The sequence below is a fragment of the Salmo trutta genome, chromosome 32 (genome assembly GCF_901001165.1).
Source record: "Salmo trutta chromosome 32, fSalTru1.1, whole genome shotgun sequence".
Classification (NCBI taxonomy): domain Eukaryota; kingdom Metazoa; phylum Chordata; class Actinopteri; order Salmoniformes; family Salmonidae; genus Salmo; species Salmo trutta.
The window spans coordinates 38,332,293-38,346,181 of record NC_042988.1 but is presented as its reverse complement, the minus strand read 5'-3'; the positions used below and the strand labels follow the sequence as shown (position 1 = coordinate 38,346,181).

The window sequence follows — 13,889 nt, the reverse complement described above, 5'->3', positions numbered from 1 at the left end:
GTCAAGGGATCTGAATACTTTGCCAATGCACTGTATTTAACCCATTTGGAATTCAGGCAGTAATGCAACATGTGGGATAAGCAAGGGATATGAATACTTTCTGAAGGCACTGTAATTATTTAATTTGTGGATCAACCCTTAGCAGTCATTCTGATCTCGTTCCCAATGATTAGTGCTTTAGTTTATTATGTTGCTGTCCAGCAGTTCTGAAATTGCGATGCACCCAACTATCCACGTTTTTCTGTGTAATAGACTTTTGATTTGAACATTTGAAAAGTTTGTGTGTGTACTACCAGTAGCGGTGCCTGGGTAAAATCACCGGGGAAGCCAATCCAGAAAAAAAGCCTTATTACAACCTATGTGTTGTGATAATTGCGTTGTTTGCTCTATAACCTGTTAGTTCATATGCCTTGACACCGTAATATATAGGCCTAAGGCCAAGAAAAATAGAAGACACTGTGGCAGAATAAATTCAACCACACATTTGTTTCATTACAAAACTGGAGCACAACATCTGTCCGGTGAAGTCCACAAAATATATTGCATGTAACAAACAGTTCATGATCTACAGCATTGTCAACCAAGGTAATGTTATTGACATTTTCGTTACCACAAGCCACAAAGAAAACAGGAGTTGCCTCCATTATTCCAGCACCATTTCAACTTCAATATTGCAACATCATCAAATTACTGTGACGATCATGGTAAGGAGTAGACCAAGGTGCAGCGTGTTGAGTGCTCATGATAATAAATATTTATTATTATACTCGGAACACTATACAAAAACAATAAACAAAGTACAAAGAAACACGAACGTCACGTTCTGCAGGCTTCACTGAGCAATACAAAAACAAGATCCCACAACCCAGGTGGAAAAAAACCCTACTTAAGTATGATCTCCAATTAGAGACAACGAGGACCAGCTGCCTCTAATTGGAGATCATCCCAAACAAACCAACATAGAAATAGAAAAACTAGAACCTAACAACATAGAAATAGAAAACATAGAATAAACCCCCCTGTCACGCCCTGACCTACTCTACCATAGAAAATAACAGCTTACCATGGTCAGGACGTGACAGTACCCCCCCCCCCCCAAATGTGCAGACTCCGAATGCAAAAAATAATAATAATTGAAACAAAAGGGAGGTTAGGGAGGGTAACAAGTGTCTATGGTGGCTCTGTTGCAGTACCCAGAACCTTATTATCCAGCAAATCCTCCAGTAGAGGAGGCGGCTCTGGTTCGGGCGTAACCCCCGCTCCGCCCGCTGATCCCTCTGCTTCTGTGCCACCGGACCGTGGATCATCGCCGGAGGTTCTGGGCTGCAGGCCGCAGCTGGAGGTTCCGCGCTGCAGGCCGTCTCAGGAGGTTCCGCGTTGCAGGCCGTCGCCGGAAGTTCTGGACTGGGAATGCGCACTGGAGGCCTGATGCGTGGGGCTGGCACAGGTGACGCCAGACTAGTTACACGCACCTCAGGGCAAGTGCGGGGAGCAGGAACAGGACACCCTGGACTGGGCAGGCGCACTGGAGGCCTAGTGCGTGGAGCCGGGACAGGTGGCACCAGACTGGTGACACGCATTTCAGGGCGAATGCGAGGAGCAGGCACAGGACGTACCAGGCTGTTGAGACGTAATGGAGACCTGGTGTGTATAGCCGGTATCAATTGTTCCGGAACTTCCACACACTTCTCAGGACGAGTAGGGGGAGCTGATTCAGGTGTCACCAAACTGACAACACGTTCCTTTGGGAAAAACTTGTGCATCCTCCACCAACTCAACAACTCTCCCATTTCTCTCTTCTCCAAATTCTCCTTCTCCCGGATTGGCTCTGTTTCACTCCTCGGCTCTGCCGACTGCTCCTGTGACCCCCCCCCCAAAAAAAAAATTATTGGGGTTTCTGTAGCCTTCCTTCCCGACTTCGTAGCTGTCCCTCCTTCGCTGCTTCCACCTGCTTCCCTGGCAGGCTCTTTTCTCCTGCCACTATTTCATCCCAAGCCCCGGATATACTCCTCCTGATCTCCTCATAAGACCAGGATGCCATTACCTCCTGGGTACACTGCTTGGTCCTTTGGTGGTGGGATCTTCTGTGACGATCGTCGTAAGGAGTAGACCAAGGTGCAGCGTGTTGAGTGCTCATGATAAATATTTATTATTATACTCGGAACACTATACAAAAACAATAAACAAAGAAACACGAACGTCACGTTCTGCAGGCTTCACTGAGCAATACAAAAACAAGATCCCACAACCCAGGTGGGAAAAAACCCTACTTAAGTATGATCTCCAATTAGAGACAACGAGGACCAGCTGCCTCTAATTGGAGATCATCCCAAACAAACCAACATAGAAATACAAAAACTAGAACCTAACAACATAGAAATAGAAAACATAGAATAAACCCCCGTCACGCCCTGACCTACTCTACCATAGAAAATAACAGCTTACCATGGTCAGGACGTGACAATCACCTATGCTTAGTCTAATACAGTGACAACTAAAAGATACCAAAAACTATTTAGTCCAATCAACGTAAGCTAAATATGATGTGGCTGTCCATGTATACTGTTTTATATGTGTGTGTGTGTACATGCATGCAAGTAGAAAAAACATGTTGACTCACCCTACTTGTAAAACAACGGCAATGCCATCCTCCTCTTTCATGTTGCCGAAATGGTCTATGACTCTGGTAAACATTACGCCATTTCAGTTAGTTAACATTAGCATACTACATCTAGCTACATGTAGAACTTCCATACTCTCAGGCCAGGGGCATAATGTATGAATTTATGGTTGGATCAGAATCGTCATTACAATCATTGGCCAGTACGGAGAATTAAGTAAAACCACGTTCAAATCCCTATTTCCATCCATGGCTAATTTAGGAAAGGGACCATTTTAGCTAGCTACCTAGCCAAGGAGGACAACAACACAACGAGACGCAACAATTACACTTTTTCTGTCAATAATGACATTTGACTTGTGATGTGATTGGTCTGAAGCCAAATCCAAACTGGGACCATTCACAGCTGAGTTCACTCACTTTAGCGCAGCGCTGATTGGCTATTATTTGTATTTATTTTTATCAAAGGAGGCCAAATGCTCGCTGGCTTCCCTTGCATTCAATGCTACGGGTGCCAACATTGTCATACTCTTTCTGATCAGACAACACCAGATAGATACGCTACGCATATTGAGACAGAGGGGCGCTGTTTTGTTTGCTCGGATGCTTTAACCGGTGAGATACATACAGCCTCTTGCGAATTGAATGAAATTTAGGAAACAAAGAGATGTATATGGTAATTTTTCAGGGAAGCCTGGCTTCCCTTGGCATCCATGAAGACACGCCACTGTGTACTACAGTACGCTATTTAATTGTATTTATTTATGTTAAAGCACTTTGGTTTCACTAATAAATATGTTGAAATGGAACCAAATTATATTTTTCTGTCTTCAGTCCTTTTTAAATAGGATAGATGGACTATGTGGGCTATGGTATTGGTCGAATGTGATAGTCTGTCTATAACCAGCCTGAGTAGGCCTATAACTCCATTCCTATTCTATTCAGAGTTTAAAGAAATGAATCAAATTGGAAATTAGGTATTATCATGCTGGTTAATGTGATGCATGTCTGTTGAATTTGGAAAAATTCACCTGCACTCAGCCTTGACCCATCTACGCAGCAAATCAGGAGCCTCTACTGCATTGCAGCCGTAGCATACTGCATACTTCTTACTAAACGTACGTGCTAAATAGTATGCAACGATGAATTCATAGTATGCAGTTTAAGTATGTAGTACGCTATTATAGGTATTCGGACAGGGCAAGAGTCTGGGTGTACTTTACAATGATCTTGCCACCTTGTTATTGGTTCTGTGGAGTTACCTGCCAACGTGGTTGTTTGGTTGGTTGGTCGGGCTGTTCCTGTTGTGGCGTTCCAGGAGATAGGTGGTGCTGCTGTGGTGTTGCTGCCACCTGACAAAGATAAAGACAGGATTTCAGTACAAACTTACTTTAAACTATTTTTAAATACTAAAGTCCCTAGTGGAGGTTGGGTTATAAAGGGATGGGGAGAAGTGGAGGTCGGGTTATAAAGGGATGGGAGAAGTGGAGGTTGGGTTATAAAGGGATGGGAGAAGTGGAGGTTGGGCTGTAAAGGGATGGGAGAAGTGGAGGTTGGGTTATAAAGGGATGGGGAGAAGTGGAGGTCGGGTTATAAAGGGATGGGAGAAGTGGAGGTTGGGTTATAAAGGGATGGGAGAAGTGGAGGTTGGGCTGTAAAGGGATGGGAGAAGTGGAGGTCGGGTTATAAAGGGATGGGAGAAGTGGAGTTTGGGCTGTAATGGGATGGGAGAAGTGGAGGTTGGGTTATAAAGGCATGGGGAGAAGTGGAGGTTGGGTTATAAAGGCATGGGGAGAAGTGGAGGTTGGGTTATAAAGGGATGGGGAGAAGTGGAGGTTGGGTTATAAAGGCATGGGAGAAGTGGAGGTTGGGTTATAAAGGGATGGGGAGAAGTGGAGGTTGGGTTATAAAGGGATGGGAGAAGTGGAGGTTGGGTTATAAAGGGATGGGAGAAGTGGAGGTTGGGTTATAAAGGGATGGGAGAAGTGGAGGTTGGGTTATAAAGGGATGGGAGAAGTGGAGGTTGGGTTATAAAGGGATGGGAGAAGTGGAGGTTGGGTTATAAAGGGATGGGAGAAGTGGAGGTTGGGTTATAAAGGGATGGGAGAAGTGGAGGTTGGGTTATAAAGGGATGGGGAGAAGTGGAGGTTGGGTTATAAAGGGATGGGGAGAAGTGGAGGTTGGGTTATAAAGGCATGGGGAGAAGTGGAGGTTGGGTTATAAAGGGATGGGAGAAGTGGAGGTCGGGTTATAAAGGGATGGGAGAAGTGGAGGTCGGGTTATAGAGGGATGGGAGAAGTGGAGGTTGGGTTATAAAGGGATGGGAGAAGTGGAGGTGGGGTTATAAAGGGATGGGGAGAAGTGGAGGTTGGGTTATAAAGGGATGGGAGAAGTGGAGGTCGGGTTATAAAGGGATGGGAGAAGTGGAGGTTGGGTTATAAAGGCATGGGGAGAAGTGGAGGTTGGGTTATAAAGGGATGGGAGAAGTGGAGGTTGGGTTATAAAGGGATGGGAGAAGTGGAGGTTGGGCTGTAATGGGATGGGAGAAGTGGAGGTTGGGTTATAATGGGATGGGAGAAGTGGAGGTTGGGTTATAAAGGCATGGGGAGAAGTGGAGGTTGGGTTATAAAGGGATGGGAGAAGTGGAGGTTGGGTTATAAAGGCATGGGGAGAAGTGGAGGTTGGGTTATAAAGGCATGGGGAGAAGTGGAGGTTGGGTTATAAAGGGATGGGAGAAGTGGAGGTGGGGTTATAAAGGGATGGGAGAAGTGGAGGTGGGGTTATAAAGGGATGGGAGAAGTGGAGGTTGGGTTATAAAGGGATGGGAGAAGTGGAGGTTGGGTTATAAAGGGATGGGAGAAGTGGAGGTTGGGTTATAAAGGGATGGGAGAAGTGGAGGTCGGGTTATAAAGGGATGGGAGAAGTGGAGGTGGGGTTATAAAGGGATGGGAGAAGTGGAGGTGGGGTTCAAATAAAACAGACATAAAAAAAATGAGGAAGATGAAAATGAGGAACATTAACGAGAAAAATGTGTGCTTGCTTATCTTGAAGTATTTATGGCTGTGAAATAAGTTGTTGTAGGGTTTAAATCATAAGACACCAGGATGGTGATCTAACTGTATCCATAAAGCCTTTACTAAGGTTGTTGATTGGAAAAAAGAGTAAAGTTGATAAAGAAGCTTAAAAAACGATACTCCTACCTGAGCAGAAGACACCAGCGTCTTCGTGATGTCCATAGTTCTGTAATCCAAACCCATTGTGACTGCACCTTGTGAGATTAGACTCGCTGCCTGTACATCTACCGTCATCCAGCCGGATTGTCTCATTCCCCTGTCCGAAGTGGGCTTCACGTGGTGCAGACAGAGCTCTACCACAGCCCAGCTGTCTACAAACCACCTGGGCGTCACTCAAGTCTACAAGTCGTCACACACCGTCCCCCAGCTACCACTGTGGTAGACCTCCACTCTCCCAGAGCAGGAGTTAGGACCGTTGACCAATCTGATTTGACTATTGGCTATTGCTGATGTTGTATCGGATGTAAATGTTGAAAACATAGTGTCTGCGACGCTGGGTGGGGTGGTGAGCGGTGGTGTCGACATCTGTGTTGGAGAGGTGGCATTGACATCTGACCGATCTGAAAAGATTTAGTTTCTGATGAAGCATAGGCTACTAGCCACAGTATCATGTACCATAATGTCAACTGCTATGATGAAAATGTACCTCTGCCCAGATATTAAACACAAGGACCTGAAACACATAATAACAAATGACCAAGACCATCAACCCTGTTACCTGAGCTATGACCAGTGGTGGCCTGTATGAACAGGAGCAGCAGCTGTTACCTGAGCTATGACCAGTGGTGGCCTGTATGAACAGGAACAGCAGCTGTTACCTGAGCTATGACCAGTGGTGGCCTGTATGAACAGGAACAGCAGCTGTTACCTGAGCTATGACCAGTGGTGGCCTGTATGAACAGGAGCAGCAGCTGTTACCTGAGCTATGACCAGTGGTGACCTGTATGAACAGGAGCAGCAGCTGTTACCTGAGCTATGACCAGTGGTGACCTGTATGAACAGGAGCAGCAGCAGTTACCTGAGCTATGACCAGTGGTGACCTGTATGAACAGGAGCAGCAGCTGTTACCTGAGCTATGACCAGTGGTGACCTGTATGAACAGGAGCAGCAGCAGTTACCTGAGCTATGACCAGTGGTGACCTGTATGAACAGGAGCAGCAGCTGTTACCTGAGCTATGACCAGTGGTGGCCTGTATGAAGAGGAGCAGCAGCAGTTACCTGAGGACGTCATTAAGAACACCATCATTCAGATCCAAAACACACCAGAGAAGAGGTTTAGAGTTAGTAGTGGGTAGTTACTGAACAATTGAGTGATACTGTATATAGTTAAACATCTAGAAACCATCTAGAAACCAATTCACATAAAGTGCTATTAGGAATTACAAATAAAATAAAGCATAAATGAAACCAAATCCAACAATGTAGTTTTAGTCTGCTAGAATGGTCAAGTCTTCCAGGACCTCCATCGTTGACTTACCACTCAGAGGACGTGTGTTCTGGATTTCACCCGGGAGCTCCATTTATACCGTTTCCTAGGACACATCATGTGACCATAAAGAACATTTATATTGTGATTACTGGCATTAAGTTACTTATTCATCGCTTTTACCAAACAGAAACTAACCTGACAGATGAATAAAATGACTCTTTGTCAGAAAGCCTTGTATCAATATACTTAGTCATAGGACTTCTCAATAATATGGACACAACCTCCCTATATAATAGAACAACCTTGGGGGTTATGAACACAAAGACAGTTTGTACATTCCAGTAAAACCACAGCCAACCCCTTTTATCCAAACCTACCTTTAGCCAACAGCCGTGTCTATAAAATGCATTTAATGTGTTACTATCAAGAAGTCCTTTGAAGTCATTTGAGTCCATTGCAAAACTGTGAACAAAACAAAAACATACATACAAAACTTTATCAGCTCAATTTTAAATCTGACCTATTTGTTTGATTGCGGTATACCTGTTTCTTTGAATGTTTGCTACTCCTTTAATTAATGTCTTTCTGTCTGCAAAATGAGTTATTTGCACAAAGTAAACTGACCCTAACCTTCACAAGACAGTTGCCATGGATTCAAAGTGTGCAAGAATGCAGAGAGGCTTTATCTTTTGTGTAGTGAACCATAAAAACCAATCCTGTAGTGTATTTCCACTATCATAATCAAACACACTAACCCTGGTGGTATGATAACCTACATTCCCAAGTTGTCATGTCATGTTTGCATCAAGTGTTGCTGTGGATTACCTGGTATGCGTCCCAAAAGGCAGACTATTCCCAATTTAGTTCACTACTTTTGACCAAGGCTCATAGGGTTCTATATAGGGAAAAGGGTGCCATTTGGGATGCAAACCCAATGTAATTTCTTACTAATACCATGAATTGTCATACGTGTGAGATTTGCTTTACTCAAAGTGTTGCTGGGGCATGCCTCTTATTGTATAGCTCCTGAAGTCCTCACTGTGCTGTACTCTCAAATAAAAATGTGTCGAATTGCATTACACACTCATTACAGTATTCCGATCAAAAATATGAAGGCAAAATGCAACAATTTCAAACATTTTTAACATGAGTTACAGTTCATATACGGAAATCAGTCAATTGAAATAAACTCATTATGCCCTAATCTATGGATTTCACATGACTGGGAAGGGGTGCAGCCATGGGCAGGCGGGCATAGGCTCACCCACTCACCCATCCACTGGGAAACCAGGCCCAGCCGATCAGAATATTTTTTTCCCCACAAAGGGGCTTTATTAAAGTGTAATTTTATTGTCCCCAGCACAAGGTACACCTTTGTAATGATCATGCTGTTTGATCAGGTGGATGGATTATCTTGGCAAAGGAAAAATGCTCACTAACATACTTGTAAACAAATTTGTGCACAAATTCTGAGAGAAATAAGCTTTTTGTGCATATGGAAAATGTATAGGATTTATTATTTCGGCTCATGAAACATGGGACCAACACTCTACATGTTGCATTTATATTTTTGTTCGGTGTAATTGAGGTACAAATGCTTGTCACTGGGGTGATACACTGTAAGGTACTATATATACAAAAGTACAGACCCGTAGCACTCATGTCCGTAGCCATGAAGTGCTTTGAAAGGCTGGTAATGGCTCACATCAACACCTTTATCCCAGAAACCCTAGACCCACTTCAATTTGCATACCGCCCAAACAGATCCACAGATGATGCAATCTCTATTGCACTCCACACTGCCCTTTCCCACCTGGACAAAAGGAACACTTATGTGAGAATGCTATTCATTGACTACAGCTCAGCGTTCAACACCATAGTGCCCTCAAAGCTCCTCACTAAGCTAAGGATCCTGGGACGAAACACCTCCCTCTGCAACTGGATCCTGGACTTCCTGATGGGCCGCCCCCAGGTGGTGAGGGTAGGTAGCAACACATCTGCCATGCTGATCCTCAACACTGGAGCCCCCCAGGGGTGCTCAGTCCCCTCCTGTACTCCCTGTTCACCCATGACTGCATGGCCAGGCACGACTCCAACACCATCATTAAGTTTGCAGATGACACAACAGTGGTAGGCCTGATCACCGACAACGACGAGACAACCTATAGGGAGGAGGTCAGAGACCTGGCCGGGTGGTGCCAGAATAACAACCTATCCCTCAACGTAACTAAGACTAAGGAGATGATTGTGGACTACAGGAAAAGGAGGACCGAGTACACCCCCATTCTCATCGACCGGCTGTAGTGGAGCAGGTTGAGAGCTTCAAGTTCCTTGGTGTCCACATCACCAACAAACTAGAATGGTCCAAACACACCAAGACAGTCGTGAAGAGGGCATGACAAAGCCTATTCCCCCTCAGGAAACTAAAAAGATTTGGCATGGGTCCTGAGATCCTCAAAAGGTTCTACAACTGCAACATTGAGAGCATCCTGACTGGTTGCATCACTGCCTGGTACAGCAATCACTCGGCCTCCGACCGCAAGGCACTAGGAGCAACAATGGCTCAGCCGTGAAGTGGTAGACCGCAGAAGCTCACAGAATAGGACCGCAAAGTGCTGAAGCATGTAGTGCGTAAAAATGATCTGTCCTCGGTTGCAACACTCACTAACGAGTTCCAAACTGCCTCCGGAAGCAATGTCAGCACAAGAACTGTTCGTTGGGAGCTTCATGAAATGGGTTTCCATGGCCGAGCAGCCACACACAAGCCTAAGATCACCATACGCAATGCCAAGTGTCGGCTGGAGTGGTGTAAAGCTCGCTGCCATTGGACTCTGGAGCAGTGGATATGCGTTCTCTGGAGTGATGAATCACGCCATCTGGCAGTCCGACGGACGAATCTGGATTTGGTGGATGCCAAGAGAATGCTACCTGCCCGAATGCATAGTGCCAACTGTAAAGTTTGGTTGAGGAAGAATAATGGTCTTGGGCTGTTTTTCATGGTTTGGGTTAGGCTCCTTAGTTCCAGTGAAGGGAAATCTTAATGCTACAGCATACAATTACATTCTAGACAATTCTGTGCTTCCAACTTTGTGGCAACAATTTGGGGAAGGACCTTTCCTCTTTCAGCATGACAATGCCCCCATGCACAAAGCGAGGTCCATATAGAAATGGTTTGTCGAGATCGATGTGGAAGAACATGACTGGCCTGCACAGAGCTCTGACCTCAACCCCATCGAACACCTTTGGGATGAATCGGAACGCTGACTGCGAGCCAGGCCTAATCTCCCAACATCAGTGCCCAACCTTACTAATGCTCTTGTGGCTGAATGGAAGCAAGTCCCTGCAGCAATGTTCCAACATCTAGTGGAAAGCCTTCCCAGAAGAGTGGAAGCTGTTATAGCAGCAAAGGGGAGACCAACTTCATATTACAGAAATGATACAAATTTGCGTTGGGATACCACTCTGGTGACAAAGCCCTTTGTTCCTTTCCTGTGGCAAAATTGTACCATTAAAAGCGTACACATTTGCCGTCTTAAGGTACCACCTCAATGACAAAGACATTTGTTCCTTTAAGTTGCAAAAATCTCCAGTAAGACGTTCTAAGCCTCTCTGCATTTACAATATGTAGTGTAATATAATGTTGATTCAACAACAATGAATATTAGCAAGACCTCTTTGTTGTCACATACTCTTACATAATCCTTTACAAAGACTTTAGAACTGCCGTTGGACAATAATAGTGATCAACCTGAACATAACCATAGACCACCTAAACTGGTACAAAACTTCCATTAACGGGTGGCACAAATACAACACGGTGGAAACCACGGCCATACAATATGCTAATGAGCCCCCTCAGCTACATTGCCCACACAAACATGAAAAAAACACAGTGATGATTGTACCTTATATTCAAAATATTGTGTATAGAAATGTACCATTATACTAGATTATCTGCACATGTACCCTAAAAGGTACTGACCAGTACAGTATGTTTACCTCTGAAGATACGTTGTGTACTTTTGACCTTTTTGTACCCAAGGGAGCAATACTGAACACTAACCGTACCCATATGTTTGAGAGCGTACTACTATAATAAGTGCATAAAATATTTGCCTTTATTTCTTTACACTGGAGATTGGACCCTGAGCCGGAGGGGATGGGAGTGTGAACATCTCTTATGATGCTGTTATGGCAGGGCTCTCCAACCCTTTTCCTGGAGAGGTTTTCACTCACCTAATTATCTGATTGATAAGCTGAATCAGGTTAGTTTCAACTGGGGTTGGAGTGAATACCCTCTTGTATGTTTCTCTCCAGCAACAGGCTTGGAGTTAAAACCTACAGGAGGTTAGCTCTCCAGGAACAGGGTTGGAGTTAAAATCTACAGGACGTTAGCTATCCAGGAACAGGGTTGGAGTTAAAACCTACAGGAGGGTATCTCTCCAGGAAAAGGGTTGGAGAGCCTTGTGTTATGGAATAGTAGCCCATAACCCCTAACAAAGGAACCAACCAAACGTAGTTGGTCTTGTAGAGCCATCTGGTGGGGGATGTCGATACAGGATAATGAAGCAAGACTTGGCAATATGCCAGGACCTTCATCAGATTGATTATCACATCATCTATGTTTTTTCAATGATAAGACCTCATGTAGCCCTTTTTATCACTGTAATACAACACATCTCTTCAGATCTTTTTTTTGTGACTGACTGTGTTCAAAACCGGATTTCAAGCGCACCACACAGCTATGTTACCCTGAGCTGAAGCCTGCTAGCGCACCACACAAACTATGTTACTCTGAGCTGAAGCCTGCTAGCGCACCACACAACTACATTCTCTTGGGGAGCTAACAGAAGTCTTCAGGTCTCAGGCAAGGTTACACCCCACGTCAGTGTAGTACAAACCACCTCTGTTACATCTGGCTACATGTCCTAGATTGAATATTGAGAGCATTTTGAACACTGCCCAATGTTTTACTGACTCAATTGAATCAAATAGTATTGTCAAACAGATGGACTCAGTTATTGATCTGCTATAAAGGCTAAGTCAATTAGAAACCATTTGATAGGAAAGCTATCGAGTCACTGCCATTGATTTGGAGCGTTTTCAACCTTTTTCTGGTCTCTGTGTGTTTAAGTTGTATCAGTAGGTTCGTATTCTGTGGAAAAGTTCCATCTTTATTAACAGACATGCTGGAATGAGACATACTCCTGCACCCTGTAGTATTGTTGCTTAATGATTCCAAATTGGCCTGGTGGACAAACATCAAATCATTGTTGGCTGGCCTAGCTGTGAATTCCTCCACATGAGCTTTGTGTGCTACACTGACTCAGACAGTTTCAGGACATTGTGATGTTAGAGTTGTCCACCGCTAGGATGAACAAGGCCAAGGCCTCCACACTGCTGACATGGACAGATGGAAGTTCTAAGACATCAGAACTCATTGCACCGAGGTCCACCGAGGTCCACCGAGGACCACCGAGGTCCACCGAGGACCACCGAGGACCACTGAGGTCTACGAGGGCCACTGAGGTCCACTGTCCTAATATCTTGTTTCTGACTTTTCTGTGATCACTGTTTCAGTTGTTTGGCATGTGTTACTATTTTATGTGTATTTATGCATTATTTATTGATCCATTCTTGCCCTTTTGATTTCCATTTTCATATTTCTGTTTTAAAACTATGGCATGATATGCAAACTGGGACCTTTAGGGGAGGAGGTCAGTGGGTGGTGGATGGAGGGTCCTTTTAGGGTTTTATGTTATGTCTGAAAATGTTCTAAAACGAAATGTATCACAAAGTTGTATTAGTGACTCCTGAGGACTCACAGACAGTATGACCTTTAACACAGGTGTGACCTTTAACACAGGTGATTTGCATCACATAGCATTGATAGTAAAACACACATGCCTTATTTTGGGGGTTCTGGTCCAAAAAGCTAATCGTAATGAAGTAGATGCTCCAACACATTAGTTCACCCTTAGAAAAGGTTCCAGGAAGAACCTTTTCACCAAACGTTTCCTAAAGGGATCTTTGAGGGTTCTTTGTTGGGCAAAAGGGTTCTACCTGGAATAAAAAGTAGTCATGGAAACTGGACAGCCGGAGAACCCTTCATGAACCCTTTCAGAGAAAAAAAATGTTTCGATCCCTGAAAGGATGTTGGTCAGGTCCACGTCCTACTTCGTTAGTGTTTTGCATCACAACAATAGAGACAGAATGGGAACATTATGAGACTGAAAATAGAAAAAGAATGTGAACATTATGACACTGAAAATAGAAACAGAATGTGAACATTATGACACTGAAAATAGAAACAGAATGTGAACATTATGACACTGAAAATAGAAACAGAATGGGAACATTATGACACTGAAAATAGAAACAGAATGTGAACATTATGACACTGAAAATAGAAACAGAATGGGAACATTATGACACTGAAAATAGAAACAGAATGTGAACATTATGACACTGAAAATAGAAACAGAATGGGAACATTATGACACTGAAAATAGAAACAGAATGGGAACATTATGACACTGAAAAGGAAAGAACATGAGCTGTATGTTTCATTGATATCACACAAGGTCCATTTTAATGTTGGCCAGTGGACAGACTGTTTGATCTTCTCTCTCATATTACTCCTTGTAAGAGAAAATAAAAGATTATGCAGATCTTTTTAAAGTGCACCAAATGTGTAATTTGCTTGTCCTCTAAAAGAACGCCATAGTATTTTAGATCACTGAATGCAGCGCCTGTATTTTAGATC

The 13,889-nt window shown here is 44.0% G+C and overlaps 1 long non-coding RNA gene across 1 annotated transcript; it reads right to left on the bottom strand.

Annotated features, from left to right (window-relative positions):
• Positions 1 to 2,626: 2,626 nt before the first annotated feature.
• On the bottom strand, positions 2,627 to 6,829 carry LOC115171848 (uncharacterized). The gene is made up of 3 exons (XR_003871266.1): positions 5,821 to 6,829; positions 3,883 to 3,972; positions 2,627 to 2,683 (listed from the first exon to the last, which is right to left on the bottom strand). It is a non-coding gene; the product is annotated as an uncharacterized LOC115171848 (long non-coding RNA).
• Between the last annotated feature and the right edge of the window lie 7,060 nt (positions 6,830 to 13,889).